Raw genomic sequence first — 15,133 nt, 5'->3', positions numbered from 1 at the left:
CTTATTCTTTTGTGGATATTAAAGAGGGTTGGGAATAATTCCCGTCCACAAATATCTTTTGTCGGGAGACTATAAATATCCACAATATGTTATGTAAAATTCAGATTCGTGGATGAATATAAGTCAGATCTCAAATTGAGACGTTTTCCTTAGAAATTCGAGCATCATATTTGCCCTTTTTAAGTTTCAAGCAATTTTTGTGGTAAAATTGCACCCGAGCCATTCAATCAAGCCTTGATCAAGTTAGATTGTGGAGTGACTCAATTTAGAACAAGGTTCCAAATCTTGCTTCTAGATCTTCGATCGTAAGAGGTAATCTAATTCTAGCCTTATCTCTGGGTTGATCCAAATTTCATATAAGGAGGTGTTAATTACTTTAATTAAGAGTTCTTGCAAAAACAAAAGCTTGGATAGTTGGGCTATGGATTAGGGTTGCCTTATCAGTTTGGTATCAGAGCCTAGGTTTACATCTTTGTGGCCGACTCTAGAATTGATTTTATCTTTCATTTATGCTATTGTTTCATTTTTTTTCTTACTGTCATTTCCGCCATTATTCATCAACTTTTCACTTTGTTCTCATTTTCTTCCTAAAGATCATGTTGAGATCTTGAAAAAAAAATCTTATCATATTTGTTCTTACAATTGTGATTATAAACGATAATTGTCATTTTTTTTTAGATCATTTGCATGTTTATTTGGAGATCAAATAAACTTCGATTCACATCTTTTTCTTAATCCATCTAAATCTAGAACCATTGTGTTTGATATTTTTTTTTCTCATAATCTACACTTGAAGATAACTTCTAAATTTCCCGAATTTGTAAAAAGGAGAGTTAGATCGTTCTTAAAATTTTCACGTCCTTTCTTTTTGGAATTTTTTTTTCAATGTGCAATTATATCCAAAAATATCTTCGTGTCCCTTATTTGTTTGTTCACATCTTATTTTATTTTGTTGTTATTTCATAATTAACTTATCTTGATTGCCTTGAATAGCTTGCTACTATCAGAATTGTTTTACCGATATATTAGCCTACTTTGATAATAATTTAGTCACTTTCCCATATAGCTTACCTTTGTGTGTATAAACACGAGTGTCCCTGAGTGTAAAATCAATGAGTTGAGTGTGTGAGGTCCTAAACATATTCCACTATTGTTCGTACAATCATGAACCAAGACGGAGGAAATGGAGGGGAGATCAATGAAGCTAGGTGGAGAGAAGCATAGGTCGGAACAATTACTCGTTTGAATCAAGTTATTAGTACATTGACAGACCGAATGGAGCGAATTGAAATTCCAACTTTCTATGGGAGATCTGATCCAGAGGAGTATTTTCAATATGAGAGCAAAATTGAGCATGTCTTCGATTGCAACAATTTCAGTGAAGACAGAAAGTTGATGTTTGCTGTGGCTGAATTTTGTGATTACGCCATTATATGGTGGACATCTTTGAAATCAGAGTGGAGGAGAAATTATGAAGAACCGATTGAAACGTGGAAGGAATTGAAGACATTAATGAGAAAAAGATACATTCCTCAGCATTATTCTCGAGTACTCAAGCAAAAACTCTATACTTTACAACAGGGATCCAACAGTGTTGAAGAATATTACAAAGAAATTGAGACCCTTATGAATAGAGCATGTATTGATGAAGATGAGGAAGATACAATGTTTAGATTTCTTGGTTGGTTAAACCGACAACTTGCTCATCAAGTGGATAGGCAAGCTACTTTGATATGCAAGAATTGTTACACCTTGCTGTCAAAATTGAAGGGCAACTAGCTTGGGAGAAGGAGAACTCCAAGAGGTAAGGTATTTCAAAGTCTACTACTTTCAACACTTGGAAAAAGAATGCAAATATTGAAAAGATAGATTTCAAAGTTGGAGGCTGGTATGATCTTGACAAAAAGAACAAAGTTGAGACCTCCAAGAGTAAAGAGAAAGCGGAGGAATATAAGGAGATTCGAGAAAGAAATAGAGACATCAAATGTTGAAAATGTCAAGGAATTGGTCATCTTAGTCGTGATTGTCCTAACAAGAGAGTCATGATCATCAAGAATGGACAAGTTGTCACAGATAGTGAGGAAAGTGACCATGATGAGCTAGTTGAAGAGGAAATCTAGGAGAATGAGGAGGAACTAGAAGATGGGGGTCATTTGGTACTTGTTACCAGAAGACTTCTTAAAACTCAAGTTACAGAGCATGATGTTGATGATCAAAGAGACAACCTATTTCACACAAGGTATTTAGTCAAGGGGACTCCTTGTAGTCTTGTAATTGATAGTAGAAGTTGCACCAATGTCGTAAGTAAAATGCTGATCAAAAGGTTGCTAATTCCAACCCAACACCATCCTAAACCTTACAAGCTTCAATGGCTCAATGACAATGGAACAATGAAGGTAACTTCTCAAGCTTTAATATCTTTTACTTTGGGAAAATATAAAGATGAAGTTCTTTGTGATGTTTTACCAATGCATGCTAGAGACATATTGCTTGGCCGACCATGGCAATTTGATAAGAGTGTTATGTATGATGGCTATTTGAATCGGTATTCTTTTGTAAAAGATGGTAGAAAAACCACTCTTGTACCTTTGAGTTCTGCAAATGTATTTGTTGATCAATTAAAGTTGGAAGAAAAAAAGAAAGAGTTTGAGGAAAAAGAGTTGAAAGAAAAACCAGAGTTAGAGTGAAAAAAATAGAGAAAAGTCAGAGAAAAATATAGTGAAAAAAATAATGAAATTGAAAAAAAAAAGGAAAGAATGTGAGTTGTTTCGCTAGAGTTGGAGAGGTTAGAAGGCCAATGTTCTCACAAAAAACCATTTTTGTACTTGTGTATAAGGAAGGATGTTTGGTCTCTAACGATAACAATTTTTCTTTGCCTAGTATGTTTCAATCTCTCTATAGGAATTTGATGACGTATTCCAAGATGAAGTACCTCCAATTAGAGGTATTGAACATAAAATAGACTTCATTCCAGGGGCAGTAATTCTTAATAGGCCAGCTTATAGAGCCAACCTAACTGAGACTAAAGAAATTCAAAGGCAAGTAGAGGAGCTTATTGAGAAGGGCTATATACGAGAGAGTTTAAGTCCATGTTCTATACCAATCTTATTGGTGCCGAAGAAAGATGGAACGTGGCGCATGTGCGTGGATTGTAGAGCCATCAACAAAATCACGGTGTGGCACCACCTACTTATGGCCTAGAGAATTTGTGATCCACTCTGATCATGAAAGCTTGAAGTATCTTAAGTGATATGAATTCAACTGCTGACCCTTTTCATGTACCCGAAAGACCGATTACAAGAAGCAAGGTTAAGAAGATTCAAGAGGCCTATACATTGCATCTTCGAAAGCTAGCTAGTGTACAAGTTGAAACAAAGACTTTTGAGCCCAAAAATCTTTATAGCATTATCATATCAAATCAAGAAGATAATGGAGTAACTAACATTGGAAAGTAATTAAAAGACTTGACTTTGGTAGTTGAACTACCAATTAAACCTGGTGAGTGGGTTTGGATACATTTTCGCAAGGAGCGATTCCCATCTCAACGGAAGACAAAGTTACATCCAAGAGGGTATGGCCCTTATCAAGTCCTTGAAAAAATTAATAACAATGCATATAAAATTGATCTTCCCAGAGACTTTTCAGTACATTCTACTTTCAATGTTGCTGACTTGAGTCCTTTTGATGTAGGTGATGATTTTTCTGATTCGTCCTACTTTTCAGTACATTCTACTTTCAATGTTGCTGACTTGAGTTCTTTTGATGTAGGTGATGATTTTAATCCTACTTTTCAGTACATTCTACTTTCAATGTTGCTGACTTGAGTTCTTTTGATGTAGGTGATAATTTTTCTGATTCTGTTGCTGACTTAAGTCCTTTTGATGTAGGTGATGATTTTTCTGATTCGAGGACGAATCCTTGGGGAAGATGATAAGAATAAGAATCACGGTGTTCCAAACGTTCCAACTGACTTGAGTCCTTTTGATGTAGGTGATGACGAATCCTTGGGGAAGATGATAAGAATAAGAATCACGGTGTTCCAAATGTTCCAACTGACTTGAGTCCTTTTGATGTAGGTGATGACTGACTTGAATCCTTTTGATGTAGGTGATGACTGACTTGAATCCTTTTGATGTAGGTGATGACTGACTTGAATCCTTTTGATGTAGGTGATGACTGACTTGAATCCTTTTGATGTCGGTGATGATTCCAAATGTTCCAACTGTACCTATTACACGATCCAAGGCGAAGAAGATTCAACAAAAATCATTCTTCATCTACAAAATTGGATCGGCTCGGTTCAACCATCATTTGTAGAATTAGAAGCGACGAAGGACAATTGAATATTTGCACGGTTGAAGTTGGAAAACTTTAAAATGTCAACAACAAGGTTTGAACCTACACGAGTGAAGCCCAATAGATTTCAAGTTTATTTCTTTAGCCACTCAAACGTATCAAGATTTGTTGAAAGATTTTATCGTTTTTTTGTTTTCATTTTGCAATAGTCAAATGCTCAAAATTGACTTCGTCTTTTGTGGAGATTAAAGGGGATTGGGATTGAATCCCAGCCACAAACGTCTTTTATCGGGAGACTATAAATACCCACAATATGTTATGTATAAATCAGATTCGTGGATGAATGTAATTCATATCTAAAATGAGACGTTTCCCTTAGAAATCCAAGCATCATATTTGTCATTTCTAAGTTTCAAGCAATTCTTGTGGTAGAATTGCACCCGAGCCATTCAATCAAGCCTTGATCAAGTTAGATTGTGGAGTGACTCAATTTAGAACAAGGTTTCCAAATCTTGCTTCTAGATCTTCGATCGTAAGAGGTAATCTAATTCTAGCCTTATCTCTTGGTTGATACAAATTTCGTATAAGGAGGTGTTAATTACTTTGATTCAACGGTTCTTGCTTCAACAAAAGCTTGGATCGTTGGGCTGAGAATTACAGTTGCCTTATCACACGTGTCACGTGTCATCCATATAAGTAGTCATTCGAAGTTTTCGTAAGCCAATACTTGTAGGGATCATTAGGCCATACTAACATTAGAGAAAATCTTGCCTTAGGTTGTTAATATGCATGAATAAGACTCTAGAGGGGAATTTGAATGTTATGGAAAATTATCTAAATTTCCTTAGAATGAGAATTTGAGATACATGCCTATTTTATAGCTTTTCGTTGTGAAAGAAGGGAGGACTGGATGTTGTGATCTGTACTTCGAGAGTTTGACGAATGTTATCACCTCGTTGAGTTTGCTTGAATGTTTAGATTATATATATATATATATATATATTTGATGTAGGTGGTTGATAAGAATAACTCCCTAATAAATATGCATAATTCAATAGATCATGTTTCTTGTGCTTTAGGCATCGATAGAAATATCTCCCAACATAGTATTCATGAGTAAACCAAGTATAACATAAGGTGCTAGATCTAGAGAGATTTTCATGTTGAATGAGGTCTATACATTTCAAGTAGACCAAAAATCTTAGGATCGTGAGGGGAAATTAGAGGTCTAGGCCTAAGTGCACTCAGAGAATTTGTTTAGAATCGAGGAGTTAACCCTAGAGAACCTTGAAATGCGAAAGAAGATCTAACTGTCTAGAAGCCCTAAAATCTTAATAAATCTCCACAGCACCGAAAGAAAACTATGAAAACTTATAAGGCCGGTAGCAGCAAGAATGGATTAGTTTTAGGAGTCACTATTGTGTGTAGAATAAATCCACCTTTAGAGACGACAAGGGACTACAAAAATATATCACATAAGAAACTACCATTGTGTATAGAATATAACCCGCCTTCATGGGGGGAAAGGACTACAAAAAGTAGATAACACGAGGAAATACTACTATATGTAGAATATAACCCACCTTGGGAGGGGACGAGAGACTAAATAAGTAGATAACACAAAAAAACTACTTGTAACGGCCCTAGATTTCTACTAATATGGAGTCGCTACCATCATCATAACATAATCATTTTGTGCGGAAATAAGCGTTTAAACTTTATCATAAAACATAAACTTTATCTTAAAACATTGTCATGGACTTACATGTTCGAAAACATCTTTAAAATGAAACAAAAAAAAAATACTAAATGAAATAAAGAAACATTTAAATTAAAAACATCCTATTTTAGCTAAGTCTAAGAAAATAAATGCGACTACCCTGTGCATGTGTTATGGTCTCGAGTTGGGATGTCGCCATCAGCCGTACAAGGATTCCATGCCTTTACTTGAAATAGAAGTAGCACATGTCTTGAGTATTTTAAAAAATACTTAGTAAGTGGCCCTACAAGGTTAAATGCAAACACATAAATTCCATGAATGAGACCTATCATAACAGTCTATTTTCCTACGGTGACCATCCTAACTGATAAGGCAACCCTAATCCTCAGCCCAACGATCCAAGCTTTTGTTGAAGCAAGAACCCTTGAATCAAATTAATGAACACCTCCTTATACGAAATTTGGATCAACAAGAGATAAGGCTAGAATTAGATTACCTCTTACGATCGAAGATCTAGAAGCAAGATTTGGAAACCTTGTTCTAAATTGAGTCACTCCACAATCTAACTTGATCAAGGCTTGATTTAATGGCTTGAGTGCAATTCTACCACAAGAATTGCTTGAAACTTAGAAATGACAAATATGATGCTCGGATTTCTAAGGAAAACGTCTCAATTTGAGATCTGAATTACATCCATCCACGAATCTTCACAAAAGAATAAGTCAAATTGACTATTTGACTTTTACATAATTTATGAAATTAAACATAGTTTTTTTTTTTTTAACAAATGTTGATGTGCTTGAGTGGCTAATGCGACAGGCTTAAAATTAATTAAGCTCTCCATGCGTAGGTTCGAATTCTGTCGTGATTCTTATCATCTTCCCCCTCTTCATGAAAAGCTCTCCATGCGTAGGTTCGAATTCTGTCGTGATTCTTATCATCTTCCCCCTCTTCATGAAATTTTTTGAATCTCACTCACAAGGAATAAGTCAGCCGCATGCTTTGCATCATCCGACTCATTTATCTGCCACAACAAAAATACAATCTTTGCCATTTTTAGTGTACAGTAAACCAGATATATTAGTCCAAGGTTTGTTAGGTACATTCAAAGGAGTATAAAATTCGACTCATTTTAATAAATATATCTGCCACAACGTCCAAGGTATTAGTCCAAGGTTTGTTAGGTACATTCAAAGGAGTATAAAATTCGACTCATTTTAATAAATATATCTGCCACAACAAAAATACAATCTTTTAGTGTACAGTAAACTAGATATATTAGTCCAAGGTTTGTTAGGTACATTCAAAGGAGTATAAAATTCGTTTGGTTGTGATCTAGATTTAGTTTCTTTTCGTTTAAAACATTTGCTACAAAACTTGTTGATATCATGCTTCATCTTTGGCCAAAAGAAGTGTTTATGCAACATCTTATAAACTTTATTAATCCTGAGATGTCCCATTAAGGCACCACCATGTGCTTCTCTCAAAAGCAAATCTTTTATAGAGCATTTAGGAATACAAAGCATAAAAAATTTACGAAACAAATAATAATCATCCATAGCTTTTTTTGAAAGACAAGATGCATAAATAGTTCTGAAATCTTGGTCATCTCTATATAATTCGGTAATATGCTCAAGTCCAAGAATTTTTGCACTAAAAGAAGTAAAGAGATCGTACCTATTAGATAACACATCAGCTATCATATTATCATTACCTTGCTTATATTTGATGATATACGAAAATGTTTCAGTAAATTCTACCCACTTTGCATGTCTACGATTCAGTTTGCTTTGACCCTTCACATACTTGAAGCGATCAAAATGGATCACAAATTCTCTAGGCTATAAGTAGTGTTGCCACACATGCAATATATGAACTAAAGCAAATAATTCTTTATCATAGGTAGTATATTTCAATATTGGCCCATTTAGTTTTTCACTAAAATATATTAAGTGTTTTCCATCTTGAATTAAAACAACACTTATGCCCAAACCACATACATCACATTCAATTTCAATAGTTTTATCAAAGCTAGCCAAAACAAATAATGGTTTGCTTAATTTCTTCCTAAGAAAATTGGATGCATTCTCTTGCATTTCTCCCCATTTAAAAACAACATTCTTTTTCACTAAGTCATTCAATAGTTCAGTTATGGTTCTAAAATCATTTATAAATCTCTTTTAGAGGTTAGCTAACTCATAAAAACTCCGAAATTTACGTGCACTTTTTAGTGTTGGCAAATCCTTAATGAATTTAACTTTGTCTCTATCTAAAGCTACTCTACTTTTACCAACTATGAAGCCAATAGAGTGAACTTTTTTCATGCAAAAACTACCTTTATTAAAATTAAATTTCTCTTTTCTATGTGTAATTAAAACTAATTTAACATGCTCCACATGCCCAAGCAAAATCTTCAAATAAATTATAATATCATCAATATAAACAACAACATGTATTTTCTCAAAGCATTATATATTAAGCACATAGGTGTAATAGGAGCATTAATTAACCTAAAAGGCATAAGAAGCCATTCATACAATCCAAACTTAAAATTGAAAGTTGTTTTCCATTCATCTCCTACGTGCATTCTAATTTGATGATATCCAGATTTCAAAATAATTTTTATAAATAGACACGAATCATGCAATAAATCAAGCATATCGTCTAACCTAGGAATAGGATGTCGATACTTTACCGTGATTTTGTTGATGACTCTTTATCCATGCATATGCGCCAAGTTTCATTTTTCTTTGGCACCAATAAGTCTCGTATAGAACATGGACTCAAACTTTCTCGTACATAGCCCTTCTCCATGAGCTCCTCCACTTGCCTTTGAATTTCTTTTATCTCGGTTGGATTGACTCGATAAGCTGGCTTATAAGGAATGACAGTCCTTGGAATGAAGTCTATTTTATGTTCAGTACCTCTAATGGGAGGTATTTATTTATCTTGAAACATGTCTTCAAATTCCTGTAAAAGAGATTGAAAAACACTAGGCAAAGCCAAGTTGTTATAGTTAGAGACCAAAAATCCTCCATTGTACATAAGTACAAACATCGTTTTTTTGTGAAAAGCTTCTCACCTCTCCAACTGTAGCCAAATAACTCTCTCTCTTCCTATTTTCTTCAATTCCATCTCTTTTTTCCTTCTTTTTTTCTCTTTGATTTTTCTCTATTTTTTCACTAAACTCTTGTTTTTCTTTTAACTCTTTTTCCTTAAACTCTTTCTTTCTTTCCTCTAACTTTAATTGATCAGCAAATACATTTGCAGAACTCAAAGGTACAAGAGTGGTTTTTCTACCATCTTTTACAAAAGAATACCTATTCAAATAGCCATCATACATAATCCTCCTGTCAAATTGCCATGGTTGGCATGGTTGGCCAAGCAATATATCTCCAGCTTGCATTGGTAATACATCACAAATAACTTCATCTTTATATTTTCCCAAAGTAAAAGATATTAAAGCTTGGGAAACTACCTTCATTGTTCCACTATCATTGAGCCATTGAAGCTTGTAAGGTTTAGGATGATCTTGAGTAGGAATTTGTAACCTTTTGATCAACATGGTACTTAAAACATTGGTGAAACTTCCACTATCAATGACAAGACTACAAGCAGTCCCCTTGACGAAACACCGCGTGTGGAACAGGTTGTCTCTTTGATAATCAACATCATTCTCCGTAACTTGAGTTTTAACAAGTCTTCTTGTTATAAGTGCCAAATGAATCCCATCTTCCAGTTCCTCCTCATTCTTCTGAACTTCTTCAACTAGATCATTGATCTCCCTTCCATTTTCCTCGTCTTGGTTCATGATTGTACAAACAGTAGTGAAATATGTTTAAGACCTCAGACACTCAACTCACTGATTGTACACTCAGGGACACTCGTGTTTATACACACAAAGGTAGGCGGTTTGGGAAAGTGACTAAATTATGATCAAGGTAGGTTAATATATGGGTAAAGCAATTCTGATAGTAGCAAGCTATTCAAGGCAATCAAAATAAGTTAATTATGAAATAACAACAAAATAAAACAAGAAGTGAACAAACAAATAAGAGACACAAAGATATTTTGGGATAGAATTGCACACTGAAAGATAAAATAAAAAATTTTAAAAAAAAAGAAAGAAAGTACGTGAAGATTTTAAGAATGATCTAACTCTCCGTTTTAAAGAATTCGGGAAATTTAGAAGTTATCTTCAAGCGTAGATTATGAGAAAAAAAAATATCAAACAAAATGGTTCTAGATTTAGATGGATTAAGAAAAAGATGTGAATCGAAGTTTATTTGATCTTCAAATAAACACGCAAATGATCTAAAAAAATGATAAAGATCGTTTATAATCACAATCGTAAGAACAAATATGATAAGACTTTTTTTTTTTTTTTTTTTTTTTCAAGATCTCAACGTGATCTTTAGAAAGAAAATGACAGTAAGAAAATAAATGGACAGATTTAAAGAAAAGATAAACAATAGCAGATAAAATCAATTCTAGAGTCAGGCACAAAGATGTAAACATAGGCTCTGATACCAAATTGATAAGGCAACCCTAATCCTCAGCCCAACGATCCAAGCTTTTGTTGAAGCAAGAACCCCTGAATCAAAGTAATTAACACCTCCTTATACGAAATTTAGATCAACCAAAAGATAAGGCTAGAATTAGATTAACTCTTACGACGAAGATCTAGAAGCAAGATTTGGAAACCTTGTTCTAAATTGAGTCACTCCACAATCGAACTTGATCAAGGTTTGATTGAATGGCTCGGGTGCAATTCTACCACAAGAATTGCTTGAAACTTAGAAATGGCAAATATGATGCTCGGATTTCTAAGGGAGACGTGTCAATTTGAGATCTGAATTACATTCATCCACGAATCTCCACAAAAGAATAAGTCAAATTGATCATTTGACTTTTACATCATTTATGAAATTAAACATAGTTCTTTCTAACAAATGTTGATGTGCATGAGTGGCTAATGCGACAGGTTTGAAATCAATTGAGCTTTCCGCGCGTAGGTTTGAATTCTGTTGTTGACTTATTTTTTTGAATCTTCATGACATTTTTTGAATCTTCTTGGCAATAGGTCCATTTGGAACACCGTGATTCTTACACTAACGGTCAATTGTGATGTGTACTTAATTTCCTTACACACAGTCCACACGTGCAAGTATGGACGCACCAATTAGTTCGCACACCTTCTGGGCCCCCTTTCTAGTAGCTGTTGATGTCGAACATCTGTTAGGAATAGCGATCGTCATAGCAGCATATGATAACATAATGATCGTTCTCCTGCCTCGTAGCGTACGTGTCCGTACTATCATGAAAGATATGGGGTATCAACCAATCCATGGGCACACAACAATGCATGAGGTCCCAACATTTTTTAATTTTTATTATCATTGAATACAACCTCACTAGCATCTTCCTTCATATCATATCATTTTATCGTATCGTTTGTCATATCGTTTATCATATCATTTATTGTATCTTGCATGCGTATGTCGGAGTTGTATTTTATGTTGAGATATGATTCAAAGTAGTTGAGATATGATTTAAATTATAAAAAACTGAGATATGATATGATTCAAAGTATTCAAATATCAAAATTTTAAGAGGTTGTTAGTATATTTGAATTTATCTAGTATTTCTTGTCAACACGAGAGTGAGTAATTTTTTCACAAAACGAAAATGGCAGTAGTTGGTTTTTCTTCTTTTGCACTGTTGTTACCAATTTTTAATGGTGACAAATATGGGTGGTGAATCATCAAGATGAAGACCTTGTTCAGATCGCAGGAGCTATGAGACTTTGTGGAGAACGAGTTTGTTGATGTATTAGAACCCACAATAAAAGAAAAGAAGAGACTAAGAGAAACCAAGAAAAACGATGCCAAGGCTCTATTAATTATTCAGCAAGCAATTCATGAGACTATTTCTTCACGAATTGCAGCAGCAACCACATCAAAACAAGCATCATCAATTCTACAAAAAGAGTTTCTAGTTGATTCAAATGTCATAACAGTGAAATTGCAATCTCTAAGACGTAATTTTGAAACTTTGCTCATGACGAATGGTGAATCAATTGCTGACTTTTTGTCAAGAGCAATGGCAATAGTCAGTCAGATGCGTACCTATGAAGAGAAAATTTCAGATGAAACAATTGTTGCAAAGGTGCTGAGAAGCTTAACTCCAAAGGTTGACCATGTGGTGGCTGCCATAGAAAAAACTAAGGATCTATCTGTTGGGTTTTATGTCCTAAAACTCATAGTTTGTAAACAAAAACATATTCTATTTTCAATAAAGTTATTATTGTTGTTTATTTAGTAAAGATTGTTATTGAATAAAGTGAACTTTACGATCATTAATCTAAATCCAATAAACTAAGAACACTCTGGCTATAGTATGATTACTTGAACTATATGTAGAGACATAAGAGTGGATCAAGTTCAAGTATATAGTCAAAATGATCTATAGTATAAGGATAAGGCTGAGTACCTTATTCTGGGGACACTATGGATGCGGCCCACTTTTGTATATGATATAAACAATGTGATCACTAAATTGTAGATGTGGAGACATGTGACTGGGGCATCCTATGCAATGAGTATTGCATAAGATTGGACCATGAAGAAAACCACTCTCACTTTATAATGTCGTTTACTGTTGAGACTGATTTTCTTTTCATTCGATAACCTAGGTAACTCGGTTTTAATCCTGAGCTAACCATGAACTCCTGTTTATTTGGAATTATCCTTAGATTTGCATGGGTGAGAGTGGCTCTAGTTCGCCGACTCAATAGGCCTCCCATTTCAGGGGTAAGACTGGGTGAATGGCTGGGGACGTGGGGTGCAAAATGAAATTCACTCCTACCCACTTTTAGGGATAGAAGAAAGGTAGTTCCCTTAAGCACTGACTCCAGGTCTTGAACAAGGGGCCCCACCCTCTCATTGGCCTGAGAGGGATTCAGTTTACTGGTTGGACCACAAACCAATTGTTCTTTAGAGGATCAGTGAGACATAAGAAACAAGAAGTAACTTTAAGGGTAAAACTGTAAATTGACCCAGCTCTAATTACGAACAACCTGTGAAGGATCGACTTACTAATCATGGTTATATCAAATGGACAGAAATATATCTATAGTGAGGGGAGTGCAACTACTAGGCTATAGTGGAGTGTCCTAGTAGTTAACAAATGTTGGTTAACAAGGTTAATGAGTTTAGCCGGTTAATCTTGGATCATTGGAGCCCATGATCTATAGGTCCATTAGGTCCCTCTGCTAGCTCATATCGGACTAAACCATAGAACAGTGTGACGAGTGAGTTCGAAGTGTTCGAATTCAAATTAGGGAATATGCGCTACATATATACGATATATTTAACCGCATTTTTGTTTTATTTACGAATTAAACAAAAGGAGAGAATCGAAGATATTTAAATAAGATTTAAATATCTTAATCAATTATGTGTCGGAATTGATTGGGATTAGCATTTGAATTAATATTAAATATTAATTAAATAGTTTAATTAATTATTTAATGTTACTTTAATTTGAAATTCATTATTCAAATTAATTGTTGAATTAAAATGAAGAAAGTCAAAATGTTGACTTCATTTAATGGAAAAATTCATGTTAGTGAAATTTTGAGGTGTCAAAATTTGGTTTAACCAAACTTGCATGCTTGCCAAATAAACCCCACAAGTTTGAGTGGAATTTTGAGTGTCAAAATTTAGTTAACTCAAACATGCATGCTTGCCATATAATCCCAAACATTTGAGTGAAATTTTAAGTGTCAAATTTTGGTGATCTCAAATTTGCATGAACATGCAAACATGACTCTTTAAATAGAGTGATCATGGTACATGGAAGGTCTTCTTCTTCTTGGTGAAAAACCTTGAGAAAAACCTCTCACAAATACTCTCTTCATATATACAAAATCCCTCCCAAGTTTAGTCACTCACCGGATTCCACAATCCCGTTCTAAGGCCGGAGGATAGTGGAGAAGACACTACTGGTGGTTCGAAACCGGTTCGTGAGGAAAAAGAAGTTTGAACTACAAAAGGTTAGTATTCAAACTCATTAAGTTTTAATACTTTTGAACATGCTAGTTATTTACTATAATTGATGTTCTAAAAGTGTCTAAGATCCAAATTGTTTCCGCATGTGTTATATTAACACCATCACTATCAATACTCTCCGTTGATGAACTGATGGGCTCGCTTCAAGCTCATGAGTCAAGAATCAATAGATCATCAGAAAGGAATGAAGAAAAGACACTACAAGTGAAGGAGACAGCCAACAACGAAGACAACGAAAGAGAAAATATTCATTCAGCAAGTAAAAGTCGTGGAAGAGGAGAATTTTGTAGCTTCCATGGTGGTCATGATAACAGGGGTAGATGGAGAAATGATGGACAAAGGCAGTTCAATGAACAAAGCAATATAAGGAATGTGATACAATGTTACCATTGCAAAAGTATGGGCACACAAGCTGATTGTTAGTATAAAGATCAACAAATAAATTTTGCAGTAGAGAATGAAGAAGAAGAAGAAAAGCTTTTCATGACGTGTATTGATATTAATCCAAAAAAATGTGACTTATGGTTTGTTAATAGCAGATGCTCGAACCATATGACAGGTACCAAATCTTTATTCCAAGAGCTTAATGAGATGCAAAGAATTAAGGTGCAATTGGAAATACAAAAGAGATGCAAGTTGAGGAAAAAAAACACGGTGAAAATCGAAACCAGTCATGGTAAGATAAAACTATTAGATAATGATACAAAAGAGATTACAGTTGAAGTTTCTACAGATGAAGAGACAGGGGTCAACTCCAGTACATCTCCTATTGCCTCCATTGCAACACAAAATATGTCAAATTCATCATCTTCAACGTCACTAAACAGTAACTTCTCTTAAAGAATTTTTGGACGAGATGCCAAAGAAGTATAAATCTTTAGCTGACATATATCTATCATGTCAATGTGCTCTTACTATTTCAGACCCTATGAGTTATGAAGAAGCAGCCGAAAATGAAGAGTGGAAGAAAGCCATGGTAGAAGAGATGCAGTCCATTGAGAAAAATGAAACATGAGAGATGGTTCACTTACCAAACGAAAAAACT

This window comes from Cucurbita pepo, chromosome 6, assembly GCF_057944985.1.
Source record: "Cucurbita pepo subsp. pepo isolate OVF chromosome 6, ASM5794498v1, whole genome shotgun sequence".
In the NCBI taxonomy this organism is placed as follows: Eukaryota; Viridiplantae; Streptophyta; class Magnoliopsida; order Cucurbitales; family Cucurbitaceae; genus Cucurbita; species Cucurbita pepo.
This window is presented reverse-complemented; position numbering follows the sequence as displayed.